This window comes from Budorcas taxicolor, chromosome 1, assembly GCF_023091745.1.
Source record: "Budorcas taxicolor isolate Tak-1 chromosome 1, Takin1.1, whole genome shotgun sequence".
Taxonomy (NCBI): domain Eukaryota; kingdom Metazoa; phylum Chordata; class Mammalia; order Artiodactyla; family Bovidae; genus Budorcas; species Budorcas taxicolor.
In genome coordinates, this window is record NC_068910.1 from 79,232,085 (window position 1) to 79,249,176 (window position 17,092).

The window sequence follows — 17,092 nt, forward strand, 5'->3', positions numbered from 1 at the left end:
ACCATGGAATTGTATGATTGTCACCCCTTGAGGATACCATCCACACACTTGGTAACAAGTTAATCACCTCAGAATTAATGAATATATACTTTCCTAGAACTGTTGTTATAAGTTACCACAAACTGGGTAGCTTTAAAAAATAGTAATTCTCTCCCTGTTCTGAGGCCAAAAGTTTAAAATAAAAATGTTAACAATTGACCACACCCTCTAAAATCTTCTTATTGTGAAGAGTCTCTTATTGTCTCTGCCAGCTTCTCATGGACTGAGGTAGTCCTTCGTTTTTAGCTATGTAATTCCCACCCCTGATTCTCTCTTCAAGGAGCCTTCTTATATCTAGGTCACTGCCTCTCTCTGCCTGTCTCTTCTTTCCCTGTGTTTTCTCCTCTTCCTGGAAGGACCCCAGTTGTTGAATTTAGGGCCTGTATTAATTCAGTGTTATCTCATTCTGATTCTTAAACTTATTACATTCATAAAAATTCAATTTCTAAATAACATCACATTGTGACTTCAGTTCAATTGATCAATAGTGTCTGACTCTTTGGGACCCCATGGATTGCAGCATGCCAGTCTTCCCTGTTCATCATCAAATCCTTGACTTTACCCAAACTCATACCATTGAGTCAATGATGCCATCCAACCATCTCACCCTCTGTTGTCCACTTCTCCCCCTGTCCTCAATCTTTCCAACTATCAGGGTCATTTCAAATGAGTCAGTCCTTTGTTTCAGGAGGCCAAAATATTGGAGTTTCAGTTTCAGCATCAGTCCTTCCAATGAACACCCAGGACTGATCTCTTTCATTATGAACTGGTTGGATCTCCTTGCAGTCCAAGGGACTCTCAAGAGTCTTCTCCAGCACCACATTTCAAAAACATCAATTCTTTGGTACTCTGGTTTCTTTATAGTCCAACTCTCACGTCCATACATGACCATTGGAAAAACCATGGCCATGACTAGATGGACCTTTGTTGGCAAAGTAATGTTTCTGCTTTTTAATAGTGTGTCTAGGTTGGTCATAACTTTCCTTCCAAAAAGTTAGTGTCTTTTAATTTCATGGCTGCGGTCATCATGTGCAGTGATTTTGAGCCTCAAAAAAAAAAGTCTTATACTGTTTCCACTGTTTACCCATCTATTTGCCATGAAGTGATGGGACTGGATGCCATAACCTTAATTTTCTGAGTGTTGAGCTTTAAGCCAACTTTTTCAGTCTCCTCTTTCACTTTCATCAACAGACACTTTAGTACTTCTTCCCTTTCTGCCATAAGGGTGGGGTCATCTGCATATCTGAGATTGTTGTTATTTTTCCTGGCAATCTTGATTCCAGCTTGTGCTTCTTCCAGCCCAGCGTTTCTCACGATGTACACTGCATATTCGATAAATAAGCAGGACAACAATATATAGCACTGATGTACTCCTTTTCCTATTTGGAACCAGTCTGTTGTTCCATGTCCAGTTCTAACTGTTGCTTCCTGACCTGCATACAGGTTTCTCAAGAGGCAGGTCAGAAGGTCTGTAATTCCCATCTCTTTCAGAATTTTTGACAGTTTATTGTGATTCACACAGTCAAAGAATTTAGAACAGTCAATAAAGCAGAAATAGATGTTTCTCTGGAACTCTCTTGCTTTTTTCATGATCCAGCCAATGTTGGCAATTTGATCTCTGGTTCCTCTGCCTTTTCTAAAATCAGCTTGAACAACATGGTTCACATATTGCTGAAGCCTGGCTTGGAGAATTTGGGCCATTACTTTACTAGCGAGTGAGATGAATGCAATTGTCTGGTAGTTTGAGCAGTCTTTGGCAATGCCTTTCTTTTGGATTAGAATGAAAACTGACCTTTTCCAGTCCTGTGGCCACAGCTGAGTTTTCCAAATTTGCTGACATATTGAGTGCAGTATGTTCACAGCATCATCTTCCAGGATTTGGAATAGCTCAAAAGGAATTCCATCACCACCACTAGCTTTGTTCGTAATAATGCTTTCTAAGGCTTAAAAGGAGTGTGTCAAGGCTGTGTATTTTCACCCTGCTTATTTAACTTATATGAACAGTACATCATGAGAAACACTGGACTGGAAGAAACACAAGCTGGAATCAAGTTTGCCGGGAGAAATATCAATAACTTCAGATATGCAGATGACACCACCCTTATGGCAGAAAGTGAAGAGGAACTAAAAAGCCTCTTGATGAAAGTGAAAGAGGAGAGTGAAACAGTTGGCTTAAAGCTCAACATTCAGAAAATGAAGAATATGGCATCCAGTCCCATCACTTCATGGGAAATAGAAGGGGAAACAGTGGAAACAGTGTCAGATTTTATTTTGGGGGGCTCCAAAATCACTGCAGATGGTGACTGCAGCCATGAAATTAAAAGACGCTTACTCCTTGGAAGAAAAGTTATGACCAACCTAGATAGCATACTCAAAAGCAGAGACATTACTTTGCTGACTAAGGTCCATCTAGTCAAGGGTATGGTTTTTCCAGTAGTCATGTACGGATGTGAGAGTTGGACTGTGAAGAAGGCTGAGCACTGAAGAATTAATGCATTTAAACTGTGGTGTTGGAGAAGACTCTTGAGAGCCCCTTGGACTGCAAGGAGATCCAACCAGTCCATTCTAAAGGAGATCAGCCCCGGGTGTTCTTTGGAAGGAATGATGCTAAAGCTGACACTCCAGTACTTTGGCCACCACATGTGAAGAGTTGACTCATTGGAAAAGACTCTGATGCTGGGAGGGATTAGAGGCAGGAGGAGAAGGGGGCGACAGAGGATGAGATGGCTGGATGGCATCACTGACTTGATGGACGTGAGTCTGAGTGAACTCCGGGAGATGGTGATGGACAGGGAGGCCTGGCGTGCTGCAATTCATGGGGTCGCAAAGAGTCGGACACGATTGAGTGACTGAACTGAACTGAAGGCCCACTTGAGTTCACATTCCAAGATGTCTGGCTCTAGGTGAGTGTGAGTGATCACACCATCATGATTATCTGGGTCATGAAGATCTTTTGTGTACAGTTCTTCTGTGGTTTCTTGCCACCTCTTCTTAATATCTTCTGCTTCTGTTAGGTCCATACCATTTCTGTCCTTTATTGAGCCTATTTTTGCATGAAATGCTCCCATGATAACTCTAATTTTCTTGAAGAGATCTCTAGTCTTTCCCATTTTATTGTTTTCCTCTATTTCTTTGCATTGCTAGTTGAGAAAGGCCTTCTTATCTCACCTTGCTCTTCTTTTCAACTCTGCATTCATATGGGTATATCTTTCCTTTTCTCCTTTGTTTTTTGCTTCTCTTATTTTCACAGCTATTTGTAAAGCCTCCTTAGAGAGACGTTTTGTTGTTTGCATTTCTTTTTCTTGGGGATGGTCTTGATTCCTGTCTCCTGTACAATGTCATGAATGTCCGTCCATAGTTCATTGGGCACTCTGTCTATCAGATGTAGTCCCTTAAATCTATTTCTCACTACTGTATAGTCACAAGGGATTTGATTTATGTCAATCCTGAATGGTCTAGTGGTTTTCCCCACTTTCTTCAATTTAAGTCAAATTTTTCAATAAGGAGTTCATGATCTGAGCCACAGTCAGCTTCCAGTCTTGTTTTTACTGACTGTATAGATCTTCTCCATCTTTGGCTGCAAAGAATATAATCAATCTCAAATTACCACACAATCACACTCATTCACATGCTAGCAAAGCAATGCTCGAAATTCTCCAAGCCAGGGTTCAGCTGTACGTGAACCGTGAACTTCCAGATGTTCATGCTGGTTTTAGAAAAGGCAGAGGAACCAGAGATCAAATAGCGAACATCTGCTGAATAATTGAAAAAGCAAGAGAGTGTCAGAAAAACATTTATTTTGTTTTATTGACTATGCCGAATTCTTTGACTGTATGGATCACAATAAACTGTGGAAAATTCTGAAAGAGATGGGAATAGCAGATCACCTGACCTGGCTGTTGAGAAATCTGTATGCAGGTCAGGAAGCAACATTTAGAACTGTATATGGAACAACAGACTGGTTCCAAATGGGAAAAGGAGTACATCAATGCTGTATATTGTCACCCTGCTCATTTAACTTATATGCAGAACACATCATGAGCAATGCTGGGTTGGAGGAAGCACAAGCTGGAATCAACATTGCTGGGAGAAATATCAATAACTTCAAATATGTATATGACACCTCCCTTATGGCAGAAAGAAAAGGAGAACTGAAGAGCCTCTAGATGAAAGTGAAAGAGGAGAGTGAAAAAGTTAGCTTAAAGGGCAACATTCAGAAAAGAAAGATCATGGTATTTGGTCCCATCACTTCATGGCATATAGATGGAGAAGCAGTGGAAACAGTGGTATAATTTATTTTTTCAGGCTCCGAAATCACTGCAGATGGTGACCACAGCCATGGAATTAAAAGATGCTTACTCATTGGCAGAAAAGTAATGACCAACCTAGACAGCATAATATAAAGCAGAGGCATTACTTTACCAACAATGGTACATCTAGTCAAGGCTATGGTTTTTACAATAGTAGTGTATGGAAGTGAGAGCTGGACTATAAAGAAAGCTGAGGGCCAAAGAATTGATGTTTTTGAACTTTGGCGTTGGAGAAGACTCTGAGAGTCCCTTGGACTCAAGGAGATCCAACCAGTCCATCCTAAAGGAAATCAGTCCTGAATGTTCATTGGAAGGACTGATGTTGAGGCTGAAACTCCAATACTTTGGCCACCTGATGCAAAGAGCTGGCTCATTTGAAAAGACCTTGATATTGGGAAAGATTGAAGGCGAGAGGAGAAGGGGACGACAGAGGATGAGCTGGTTGCATGGCATCACTGACTCAATGGCCATGAGTCTGAGTAAGCTCTGGGAGCTGGTGATGGACATGGAGGCCTGGCGTGTTGCAGTCCATGGGGTCACGAAGAGTCGGACACAACTGAGCGACTGAACTGAACTGAACTCACATTCAGAAGACTTCCAATTTGAATCTTTGTTATAATTTTAATAGTACTATAGGGACCTGGAAATAATTAGTATCAATTCAGCCTCTATTGCAAGTTATTACTTGTATCTGAGATGAAAATTATAAACTTCCCTTTCAATTTGCACCTTTTTCAGAAGAATGGAAGGATCAGTAAATAAAAGGTCATATATGGTACAGGGATATTAAGTATAGTTTTATTTTAATGTTCAGATGTAAAAGTCCCATTCTAATCAAATAACCATGTCATTCAATCTTGTACCTGGCATAAATTGTCTATAAAACATATCTTTTTCTGCATGAAGTGCTGATTATTAGAAATTTTTAAATCTTATTTAATTCTGTAAAATATAAGGAAAATTATAGGAGTGCTGGGTACATTATTTGTGAAGAGGGATTTCTTTCTGAAGGATTTGAAATATTTTCAGATATGTATATGGGGAAGTCTTGACTCAACCTAGCTTATTTGTTGGAAGGGCCATCATTTGTTATGTTACTATTCTTTCAAATATTTGGAGTGCTCATATATACTATTTTAAATTAATAGGTTATATAATGAATCATCTGAGGAGATTAATAAATGAGAGAATCGTATGAAGGCACAAATCAGACACATTCAATATTGCTCTAGTATAAGGGTGTGTAGCCATTTTCAAATCAAAGAGGCTTGGTAGTCTGATGAAGCCCACATACTACTTTCTTCTTACATATATATACATATATATGTGTGTGATAAGATATGCATACAATATCTAACATTTTAACCATTTTTAAGTGTACAGTTCTGTGGTGTTAAGTATATTTACACTGTTATAAAACAGACTTTCAGAAACTTTTCATGTTGCAGAAAGGAAAATGTATACCTATTAAACAATGACTTCCCCTTTCCCCCTCCCCCTGGTTCTAGTAACCATTAATTTTCTTTCTCTCTATGAATTTACTGTTTTATATCTCATGTAAGTTGACTCATACTCTATTAGTTCTTTTGTGACTGTCATTTCAATTAGCATAATGTCTTCAAGGTTCATCCTTGTAGTAGCCTATACAAATATCGTCTTCCTTTTTAAGGCTTCATAGTTTTAAAGACCACATTTATTTGTCCATCATCCATTAGTGGATATTTGAGATGCTTTTACTTCTTGGCTATTGTGAAAAGTGATGCTATGAATACGGGTGTGCAGATATCTCTCTGATGTTCTGATTTCAACTCTTTTTAATATATGCCCAGAGGTGGAATTGCTGAATCATATAGTAGTTCTATTTTTAATTTTTTGAGGAATTGCCATACTGTTTCCCAAGCAGTTACACTATTTTATAGTCCTCTAATGAACAAAGGTTTTACTTTTTCTATATCCCAGCTCATAATTGTTACTTGTTTTCTTAATAACAGCCACCCTAATGGGTGTGAGGTGACATCTCATTGTGGTATTTATTTGCACTTTGCAATGATGAATAATACTGAACATTTGTCATATACTTCCCATCCATTTGGATATCATCTTTAGAAAATTTTCTACTCAAGCCCTTTGTCCATTTTTTGTCTGATTACTTAACTTTTTTCTGTTGAACTGTAGGTGTTCTTTATGTATTCTGAATATTAACCCTTTATCAGATACATGATTTGCAACCATTTTATCCTATTTCATAGGTTGCCTTTTCACTCTGTTGATTGTATCTCTGGTGAAAAAAAAGGCTTTAAATTTGATAAACACCCACTTTGGCGCCTGTGTACTCACTATAAGTCTTATAATTTTATAAAATAAAATACTTAGGATTGCAAACAATCCAATTATATTGAAATATACTAATCAAAATGTTAAAATTATGAAAAATGCTTTTATACATGTATGCAAGTTGATTCATAAAGTAGTTCTAGTGGCAGGATGGATAATCTAAAATATAGCAAAATTAAAATAATAACTGAATATTCAAACTGTTATAATAATAAATCATAACAATAATAAATATTATAAAGATGAATTAATATAAGCATATGATTTATACATATATTATGGAATAATATAGATATAAAATAAACTGATAAAATATTTATAACTGTACATATGTTTCACAGTTATCTGAAGGAACAATGATTCTTTATAAATATATGAAAAGCAGTAAAGTGAAAATGTTAGTCATTCAGTCGTGTCCAGCTCTTTGTTACACCTGGGACTCTATCCCACCAGTCTCCTCTCTCAGTGGAATTCTCCAGGCAAGAATACCAGTTTGAGTAACCATTGTCTTCTCCAGGGGATCTTCCTGACCCGAAAATCAAACCCAGGTCTCCTGCATTGCTGGTGGATTATTTATATATGACTATAAATACCATTTTAATTGTTGACAAGTTATAGGCACTCCAATACTACTACATTTTATATACCTATTTAAGATTTGCTGTGTTTCAGTTAGCGTTAAAACTATACATATTTTAAGAGCTTTGCTAATATTCTTTTTTTCATAGTCTTTGATAATAAGAAACATGAAGGTTTAAGATCATTCAGTATGAAACATTTGCACAATAGGCATACATAAATACTTAGCCTAGAAAATACACTTATTGACAATTAAAAATAAGTTATTTCAAGAAAAATATTGATAGGGGAGATATTATTTATTCATGTGTCTCATTCCTTGGAAACTGATTCAGCCAGAGAGACAAGAAAAATCCTGAATGAAATCAAAGTTTTCATGGTTTATGAACCAGATAAATGAAGTGAATTAAACACAAAGCTCCATGAACTGCTTCTATTGAACAAGCAGCAGGGACTCTTCAGTTGGTCAGTTGCCCTAATGAATACAGTCTGTTAATTAAATCAAGACCCTAGCAAAATGACTTTTATAATGAAAAAAAAAGGTTGACAGGTAGTAATAAATGTGTGTGCATATGTCTTTAAAAGCTTACAAAACAAAATAACCATGTTGTCAAGGAACTTTTTAAAAATATATAACTTGAAATAATAATTGAATTATGAGTAGACAAGTGAAGAAGTCAGTTTAATTGCTCTTGACCTACTTTTAGCAATTGCTGTGTTGATATTCTCTGTATCTCTTAGAAATTTCTCTCCATTTCATGGATTTTTTTTTTTTTTTTCTGAAATAACTGCCTACAGAGGCATTTCTTGGAAGGAAAGTTATGACTGATCTAGACAGCATATTTAAAAGCAGAGATATTACTTTGACAACAAAGATCCATCTAGTCAAGGCTATGGTTTTTCCAGTGGTCATGTATGGACGTGAAAGTTGGATTATAAAGAAAGCTGAGTGCCAAAGAATTGATGCTTTTGAACTGTGGTGTTGGAGAAGACTCTTGAGAGTCCCTTGGACAACAAGGAGAATCAGTCCATCCTAAAGGAGATCAGTCCTGAGTGGGCATTGGAATGACTGATGTTGAAGCTGAAACTCCAAACTTTGGCCATCTGATCCGAAGAATTTACTCATTCGAAAAGACCCTGATACTTGGAAAGATTGAGGGCAGGAGGAGAAGAGGACAACAGAGGATCAGATGGTTGGATGGCATCACTGACTCAATGGACATGAGTTAGTGAACTCCAGGAATTGGTGATAGACAGGGAGGCCTGACATGCTGCCGTCCATGGGGTCACTAATAGTCAGACATGACTGAGTGACTGAACTGAACTGAACTGACACAGGCATATCACTGGCATTTTATACCACTGTGTCACTCAGAGAATTAGATGAATGGCTATCTTTGGAAGAGTGGTGGCATAATTTTGTGAGTGAGGCACCTCTCTTTGCCTGAGGACCAAACTCTGAGACAACTGACAGCCATTAGCATTCAGCAATGAAAGTGGGCAGGAAATAGATGCATCAGCTATGTGAAAGTGCTCTGGGTAGGATGGAAGAGATTCTCACATTCCCTCTTTTAAAGAACCCATATCAATTTGTTTGTCAATAACACAATTTTTGACAGTTTCTGTGAAAAGCAATGAAAGGAAAATTTGTGTGATCGGTTGTAATCTCTGCTGCTTCATTTGGTCCAGAGTCCATATCAGATATACATCACCCTTCTTATTTTCCTAAAGTTTAGATTTCCTTTCCATGTACCTAACCCTTCTGCTGAAATCACTACAGAGTCACTAGATGGTGACTTTCCTGATGGGATAAACAGACTGGAATCATATCTCTAATGGGTCTCAGTTTCTTATAATCAAAAGACCCTGTATAATTCTGTCTTCGGATAAAATCTTTTCAGCTAAATGGGTCATAGGAAACTGAGAGCTATCATACTAGCTAACTTGGGCATGCCTTCCTGCTAGTAAGTTACTAATCAATTATATCAAGATTGAACTATAGAATTAACTTGAAATATGTGTTATAAAACTGAAATATAAACAAAGACAGTAATATATACTTGAAGGACAAAATATATGATGTAAAAACTATAATTTTCAGCTTGTAATCTAAATTAAAACTGTATATTATATTTGTTCATTCTCAGAAAAAGTTTGGGAAGAGAGAAGAAATCTATTGGATTTCTTTCTCTCTCTCTCTCTCTCTTTTTTTTTTTTTAAACTGGTGTAGGAATTAAGACAAACAATAGTGTGTCAGAGACACAGCCTGGCATTTCAAAACACAGTAAGTTAGCAATGTTTTTAAACTGAATGTAAATAATAGGAGATTTCTAACTAGGACAATGGATTTTTAAAACAAAATTTAAAAGAAAGAAAAAAGTTATAACAAATTCATTTCACAATAGAAACCTAAAGAAGAAATTTTAAGTTATGATTAAAAAAAGTTAAACAAATCATGTCAGATATTTAGCAACTTCAGAGAAGACATCCAACCATCACATATTGAAAGCTTAAAACCATGGTATTTTGAACACTTATTAGGAAAGAAAATGCATGTTTGTTTACATAAAGTAACTCACCAATGTGGGGGGAAAAAATAAAAGGGGGACTATGAAAAGGTGTTTGCCCTTTTGGATCACAGCCTTGTGCTGGGGAAGGGCTTTGTGTAACTCAGTGAAGTTATGAGCTATGCCATGCAATTCCACCCGAGATGAATGGGCCATAATGGAGAGTTCTGACAAAATGTGGCTTATTGGAGGAGGGAATTGCAAACCATGCCAATATTCTTGCCACAAGAACCATATGAACAATATGAAAAGGCAAAACTAAATGACACTGTAAGATGAGCCCTCCAGGTTGGTAGGTGTCCAACGAGATACTGGGGAAGAGCAGAAGGCAATTACTAATAGCTCCAGAAATATTGAACTGGGCCAAAACAGAAATGGTTCTCAGCTGTGGATGTGTCTGGTGGTGTAAAGTCCAATGCAAGAAAAGAACAATATTACATAGAATCTGGAATACTAGGTTCATGAGTCAAGGAGAATTTGTTGTAGTCAAGGAGGAGAAGGCAAGAGTGAACATGAACATCTTAGGAATCAGTGCACTAAAATGGACCAGAAAGGGAGAATTTAATTCAGATGATCATAATATTTGATACTGTGGTCAAGAATGCCTCTAGAAGAAATAGAGTAGCTCTCATAGTCCAAAACACACACACACACACACACACACACACACACAATCTGAAATGCACTACCTGGGTGTAATCTCAAAAAACACAGGATGATCTCAGCTTATTTCCAAGGCAAACGATTCAACACCAGAGCAATCCAACAACAGTGTAAACCAACAACCAATGCTGAAGACGTTGAATTCGAATGATTCTGTGAAGACTTATAAGACCTCCTAGAACTAACACCAAAAATCGAAGTCCTTTCCATCATAAGGGATTGGAATGTAAATGGAGGAAGTCAAGCAATGCAAAGAATAACAGGTCAGCTTGGACTTGGAGTACAAAGTGAAGCAGGGCACAGGCTAACAGAGTTTTGTCAAGATAATACACTAGTCATGGCAAACACCCTCTTCCACAGCACAAGAGACTACTCTAAACATGAACATCACCAGATGGTCAATATATAATCAGACTGATAATATTCTTTGCAGTTGAAGATGGAGAACTTTCTATACAGTACAGCAAAAGCAAGACCTGGAGCTGACTATTGTTCAGATCATCAACTCCTCAGTGTAAAACAGGCTTATATTGAAGAAAGTAGGGATAACCACTAGGCCATTCAGATATAACCTAATTAAAATTACTTATGATTATATAGTAGAGGTGGCAGATAGATTTAAGGGATTAGATCTGGTAGACAGATGGACCGAGGCTTGTAAAATTGTACAGGAGGCAGTGACAAAAACCATCCCAAATAAAGAGAAGTACAATAAAACAAAGTGTTTTTTTAGGAGGCCTTGCAAATAGCTGAGGAAAGAAGAGAAATGAACGGAAAAGGTGAAAAGGAAAAATATACCCTACTTAATGCAGAGTTTCAGAAAACAGCAAGGAGATATAAGAAAGCCTTAAGTGAACATTGCTAAGATAAAGAGGAAAATATTAAAATGGTAAAGACTAGAGATTGCTTCAAGAAAATTGGATATATCAAGGGACAATTTCATTTTAGGATGAACATGATAAAGGACAGAAACATTATGGAACCAAAAGAAGAATACATTGAGAAGAGGTTGCAAGAATACACAAAATAAATACACAGGAAAGGACTTAATATCCAAGATAATCAGGATGATGTGTCTCTCACCTAGAGCCAAACATTCTGGAGTGTGAAGTCAAGTAGGACTTAGGAAACATTACTATTAATACAAAGAAAGCTAGTGGGGGTGATTGAGTTCCTTGAGCTAATTAAAATCCTAAAAGATGATGCTGTTAAAGCACTGCACTCAATATGTCAGTAAATTTGCACAACTCAGCAGTGGCCACAGGACTGGAAAAGGTCAGTTTTCATTCCGATCACAAAAGAGGGCAATGCTGAAGAATGCTCAACAGTACAGTTGTGCTCATTTCACATGCTAGCAAGGTTATACTCAAAATCCTTCAAGTTAGTTTTCAACAGGGTGTGAACCAAGGACTTCCAGATGGACAGACTGGGTTTAGAAAAGGCAGAGGAACCAGAGATCAAATTGCCAAAATTTCTTGGATCTTACCAAAACCAAGGGAATTCCAGAAAAACACCAACTTCTCTTTCATTGACCACACTGAATCCTCTGACTGTGCGGATCACGACAAACTGTGAAACATTCTTAAACAGATGGGAATACCAGACTACCTTACCTAGCTCCTGAGAAACCTGTATGTGGGTCAAGAAGCAAAAATTACAACCTGACATGGAACAATGGACTGTTCAAAATTTAGAAAGGAGTACATCAATGCTGTGTATTGTCACCCTGTATATATAACTTATATGCTGAGTATGTCATGGGAAATGTTGGGCAGGATGAATCACAATCTGGAATCAAGACTGTCAGGAGAAATATCAACAGTCTCAAATATGCTAATGACACCACCCTAATGGCAGAAAGCAAAGAGGAAATAAAGAGCCTCTTGATAAAAGTGAAAGAGGAGAGTGAAAAAGCTGGCTTAAAACTCAACGTTCAGAAAATGAAGATCATGGCATCTGGTCCCATCACTTCATGACAAACTAAAGGGTAAGATGTGAAAACAGTGATAGGTTTTATTTCCTTGGACTGCAAAATCACTGTGTATGATAACTTCAGTCATGAAATTTAAAGATGCTTTCTCCTTGGAAGAAAACCTACGACAAACCTGGATAGCATATTAAAAAGCAGAGACCTCACGTTGTTGACAAAGTTCCATATGACAAGTATATAGTCAAAGCTATGATTTTTCCAGTAGTCACATACAGATGTTAGAGTTGGACTATAAAGTAGACTGAGCACTGAACAACTGATGCTTTCGAGTTGCGGTTCTCCAGAAGCCTCTCGAGAGACCTTTGAACTGCAAGGAGATCAAATCATTCAATCCTAAAGGAAATCAACTCTGAATATTCATTGGTAGGACTGATACTGATCTCTAATATTTTGGCTATCTGATGCAATAACTAACTCATTGGAAAAGACCCTGATGCTGAGAAAGATTGAAGTCAAAAGGAGAAGGAGGTGGCAGAGGATGAGATCGTTAGATAGCATCAGTGACTCAATGGACATGAATTTTAGCAAATTCAGGGAGATAGTGAAGGACAGGGAAGCCTGTAGCACCCATGCAGTCCTTGAGATCACCAAGAGTCAGATACAACTTAGCCACTGGGGGTAAAACAAAAACAAAAACAAAAACACACACATACACATAGTGAAAAGATGTTTCAAAAAGAAGTAAATATAAAGTGTAGATGTCATTAATAATATTAACATGAGCAGAATCCAAATAAGAATGCATGAACTACAGCAAATAGGGTAAGTTTATAATAATGAATAGTTCAAAAGTGAATAAAGATACAGCTCCTAACTCTTGACCACTTGAGTAAGTATACCTGATATATGAAAATGAAGCTTATTTGAAACAACAGGAAAAAAAGTCTTATTTTTCTCACTCTGTTGGATCAAGAACTCAAGGCAGAATTAAGGTACATGAAATATTAATGAGAGTTTTGTTTTGAGTATAAAATATTAGTTTACATATTTTTAAAAGTTCCTAAGATAGGCATCATTGCACATTTATAACAGTGTGTCATGTCTGTCTAAAAGCTGTGTGAAATCAAGGATTTATAATTGAAGTTTTAAAATTGATAAATACATTTAGTAAACATTTCTAGTACTTAGGAAACTGATTTGACTACTATGACAGGGAAAATTATATATGGCTGAAATTAAATGGAATTTTATTGTTTCCTCGTATAGTATTTTGATCATAAAACATCTTGGGCTGATAGAACATTCCCATGATATTAAGGGATCTGACTCAGTCTATTTTGTTGTTCCACTTTTCCTAAAATACAGTTTTCTTTTTGATTGAGATGATTTTTCTTTTTCTCAACCATTTCATATAGACTTTAAAGACAGTGAGAAATGTTGAAAAGGAAGAAATATACATCCACAAAGTTCTAAAAATAAATTTTATAAGAAAAATTTGATTTATATTTTTTAAATGTATATTGACTTAATTGAGGGGCATGAAGAATATTTTCTGATCAAAATAAAACACTTTCAAAAACACCTACTCATTTTTTAAAATATATATATGTTGGTCATTTTTGTATACTCTCTTTGGAGAAATGTCCTTGGCTCTTTTTTAAAATTAATATTATTAGGGGATTTTTTAAAAAAATTTAGGAGTTCCTTCTTATATATTTTGAAGATTAATCTCTTACCATATATATAGTTTGCAAATATTTTCTCTTCTTTTGTAGTTTTCCCATTCACTCTGTTGATTGTGTCCTTTGTTGTGCAGGAACTTTTTAGTTTGATGTAGCCCCATGTGTATTTTTTGCTTCTGTTGCCTGAGATTTTGGTTATATCCTTACAATTTCAATTTCACTAATCATCAGGGAAATATAAATCAAAACCACAATATGATATCACCTCTCACCAATCAGAATGACTATTATTTTTTAAATATATTTTAGTTGGAAGATAATTGCTTCACAATGTTGTATTAGTTTCTGCTGTAAAACAGCATGAATCAACTATGAGTAAACATATATCATTTCCCTCTTGAACCTCCCCCCAACCCTCTCATCCTGCTCCTCTAGGCCATCACACAGCATCTAGTTGAGCTCCCTCTGCTAGATGGCAGCTTCCCACCAGCTAGCTATTTCACACATGGTAGTGTATATATGTCAGGGCTACCCACTCAATTTATCCCACTCTCTCCTTCCCCACTTGTATTAAATTCATTCTTTATGTCTGAGTCTCTATTTCTGCCCTGCAAATAGGTTATTATTAGAAAAACAAAAGGCAAGGTTTGGTAAGATTGGAACACTTACATACTGTTGAAGAGAATACAAAATTATCCAAGTGCAATGGAAAACAGTGTGGAGGTGACTCATAAAATTAATAATAGGGCTTCCATATGATCCAGCAGAAGCTCTTTCAGGTTTTATTCAGAAGAATTGAAATTAGGATCTCAAAGAGATATTAGCATTCCTATATTATTTGCAGCACTAGTTAGTAGCTAAGATGTAGAAACAATGTCTGTTGACACATGAATGAATAAAGAAAATGTGGTATATTAACCCTTTATCAGATACATGATTTGCAACCATTTTATCCTATTTCATATATTGGAATAATATTTACCCCAAAAAAGAAGGAAATTATGTCATATGAAACACCAATAATTAACTTTGAGGACAATATGCTAAGTGAAATAAGCTAGTTGCAGAAAGACAGATACTGCATAATCTCACTTATATGAGGCACCTAAGAGTAAAAGTCTCAGATTCTAACAGTTGAATCAATAGGCTAATCAAAAAACAAGATTAATAAATCCGAGAGATTTACTGTACAATAGCATACCTATAGCCAACAACATTGCACTGCACAATTAAAATTTTCATAAAAATTAGATATAAGTATTCTTACCAAAATAAAATATTTTTTTAAGAAATATCTATTCAGCATGACATAAATGGAATTTTCTTTGAATTCTTATAAATGCACATAAGCTGCCATTTTTTCTTGTGATGGGAAAAATAACATTGTTCTAAGAGGTAACAAATATTTATCATTTAAAATAATCCATACATGACCACAGGAAAAACCATAGCCTTGAATAAATGGATCTTAGTCGGCAAAGTAATGTCTCTGCTTTTGAATATACTATCTAGGTTGGTCATAACTTTTCTTCCAAGGAGCAAGCATCTTTTAATTTCATGGCTGCAGTCACCATCTGCAGTGATTTTGGAGCCCCCCAAAAATAAAATCTGACACTGTTTCCACTGTTTCCCCATCTATTTCCCATGAAGTGATGGGACCAGATGCCATGATCTTCATTTTCTGAATTGAGCTTTAGGCCAACTTTTTCACTCTCCACTTTCACTTTCATCAAGAGGCTTTTTAGCTCCTCTTCACTTTCTGCCATAAGGGTGGTGTCATCTGCATATCTGAGGTTATTGATATTTCTCCCAGCAATCTTGATTCCAGCTTGTGTTTCTTCCAGTCCAGCGTTTCTCAGGGTGTACTCTGCATAGTAGTTAAATAAGCAGGGTGACAATATACAGCCTTGACACACTCCTTTTCCTATTTGGAACCAGTCTGTTGTTCCATGTCCAGTTCTAACTGTTGCTTCCTGACCTGCATACAAATTTCTCAAGAGGCAGGTCAGGTGGTCTGGTATTCCCATCTCTCTCAGAATTTTCCACAGTTTATTGTGATCCCCACAGTCAAAGGCTTTGGCATAGTCAATAAAGCAGAAATAGATGTTTTTCTGGAACTCTCTTGCTTTTTCCATAATCCAACAGATGTTGGCAATTTGATCTCTGATTCCTCTGCCTTTTCTAAAACCAGCTTGAACATCAGGAAGTTCACGGTTCACATATTGCTGAAGTCTGGCTTGGAGAATTTTGAGCATTACTATGCTAGCATGTGAGATGAGTGCAACTGTGCAGTAGTTTGAGCATTCTGTGGCATTGCCTTTCTTTGGGATTGGAATGAAAACTGACCTTTTCCAGTCCTGTGACCACTGATGAGTTTTCCAAATTTGCTGGCATATTGAGTGCAGCACTTTCACAGCATCATCTTAGAGGATTTGAAAGAACTCAACTGGAATTCCATCACCTCCACTAGCTTTGTTCATAGCGATGCTTTCCAAGGCCCACTTGACTTCACATTCCAAGATGTCTGGCTCTAGGTTAGTGGTCACACCATCATGATTATCTGGGTCATGAAGATCTTTTTTATACAGTTCTTTTATGTATTCTTGCCACCTCTTCTTAATATCTTCTGCTTCTGTTATGTCCATACCATTTCTGTTCTTTATCGAGCCCATCTTTGCATGAAATGTTCCCTTGGTATCTCTAATTTTCTTGAAGGGATCTCTAGTCTTTTCCATTCTGTTCTTTTCCTCTATTTCTTTACATTGATGGCTGAAGAAGGCTGTCTTTTCTCTTCTTGTTATTCTTTGGAACTCTGCATTCAGATGCTTATATCTTTCCTTTTCTCCTTTGCTTTTCACTTCTCTTCTTTTCACAGCTATTTGTAAGGCCTCACCAGAGAGCCATTTTGCTTTTTTCCATTTCCTTTCCATGGGGATGGTCTTGATCCCTGTCCCCTGTACAATGTCACAAACCTCATTCCGTAGTTCA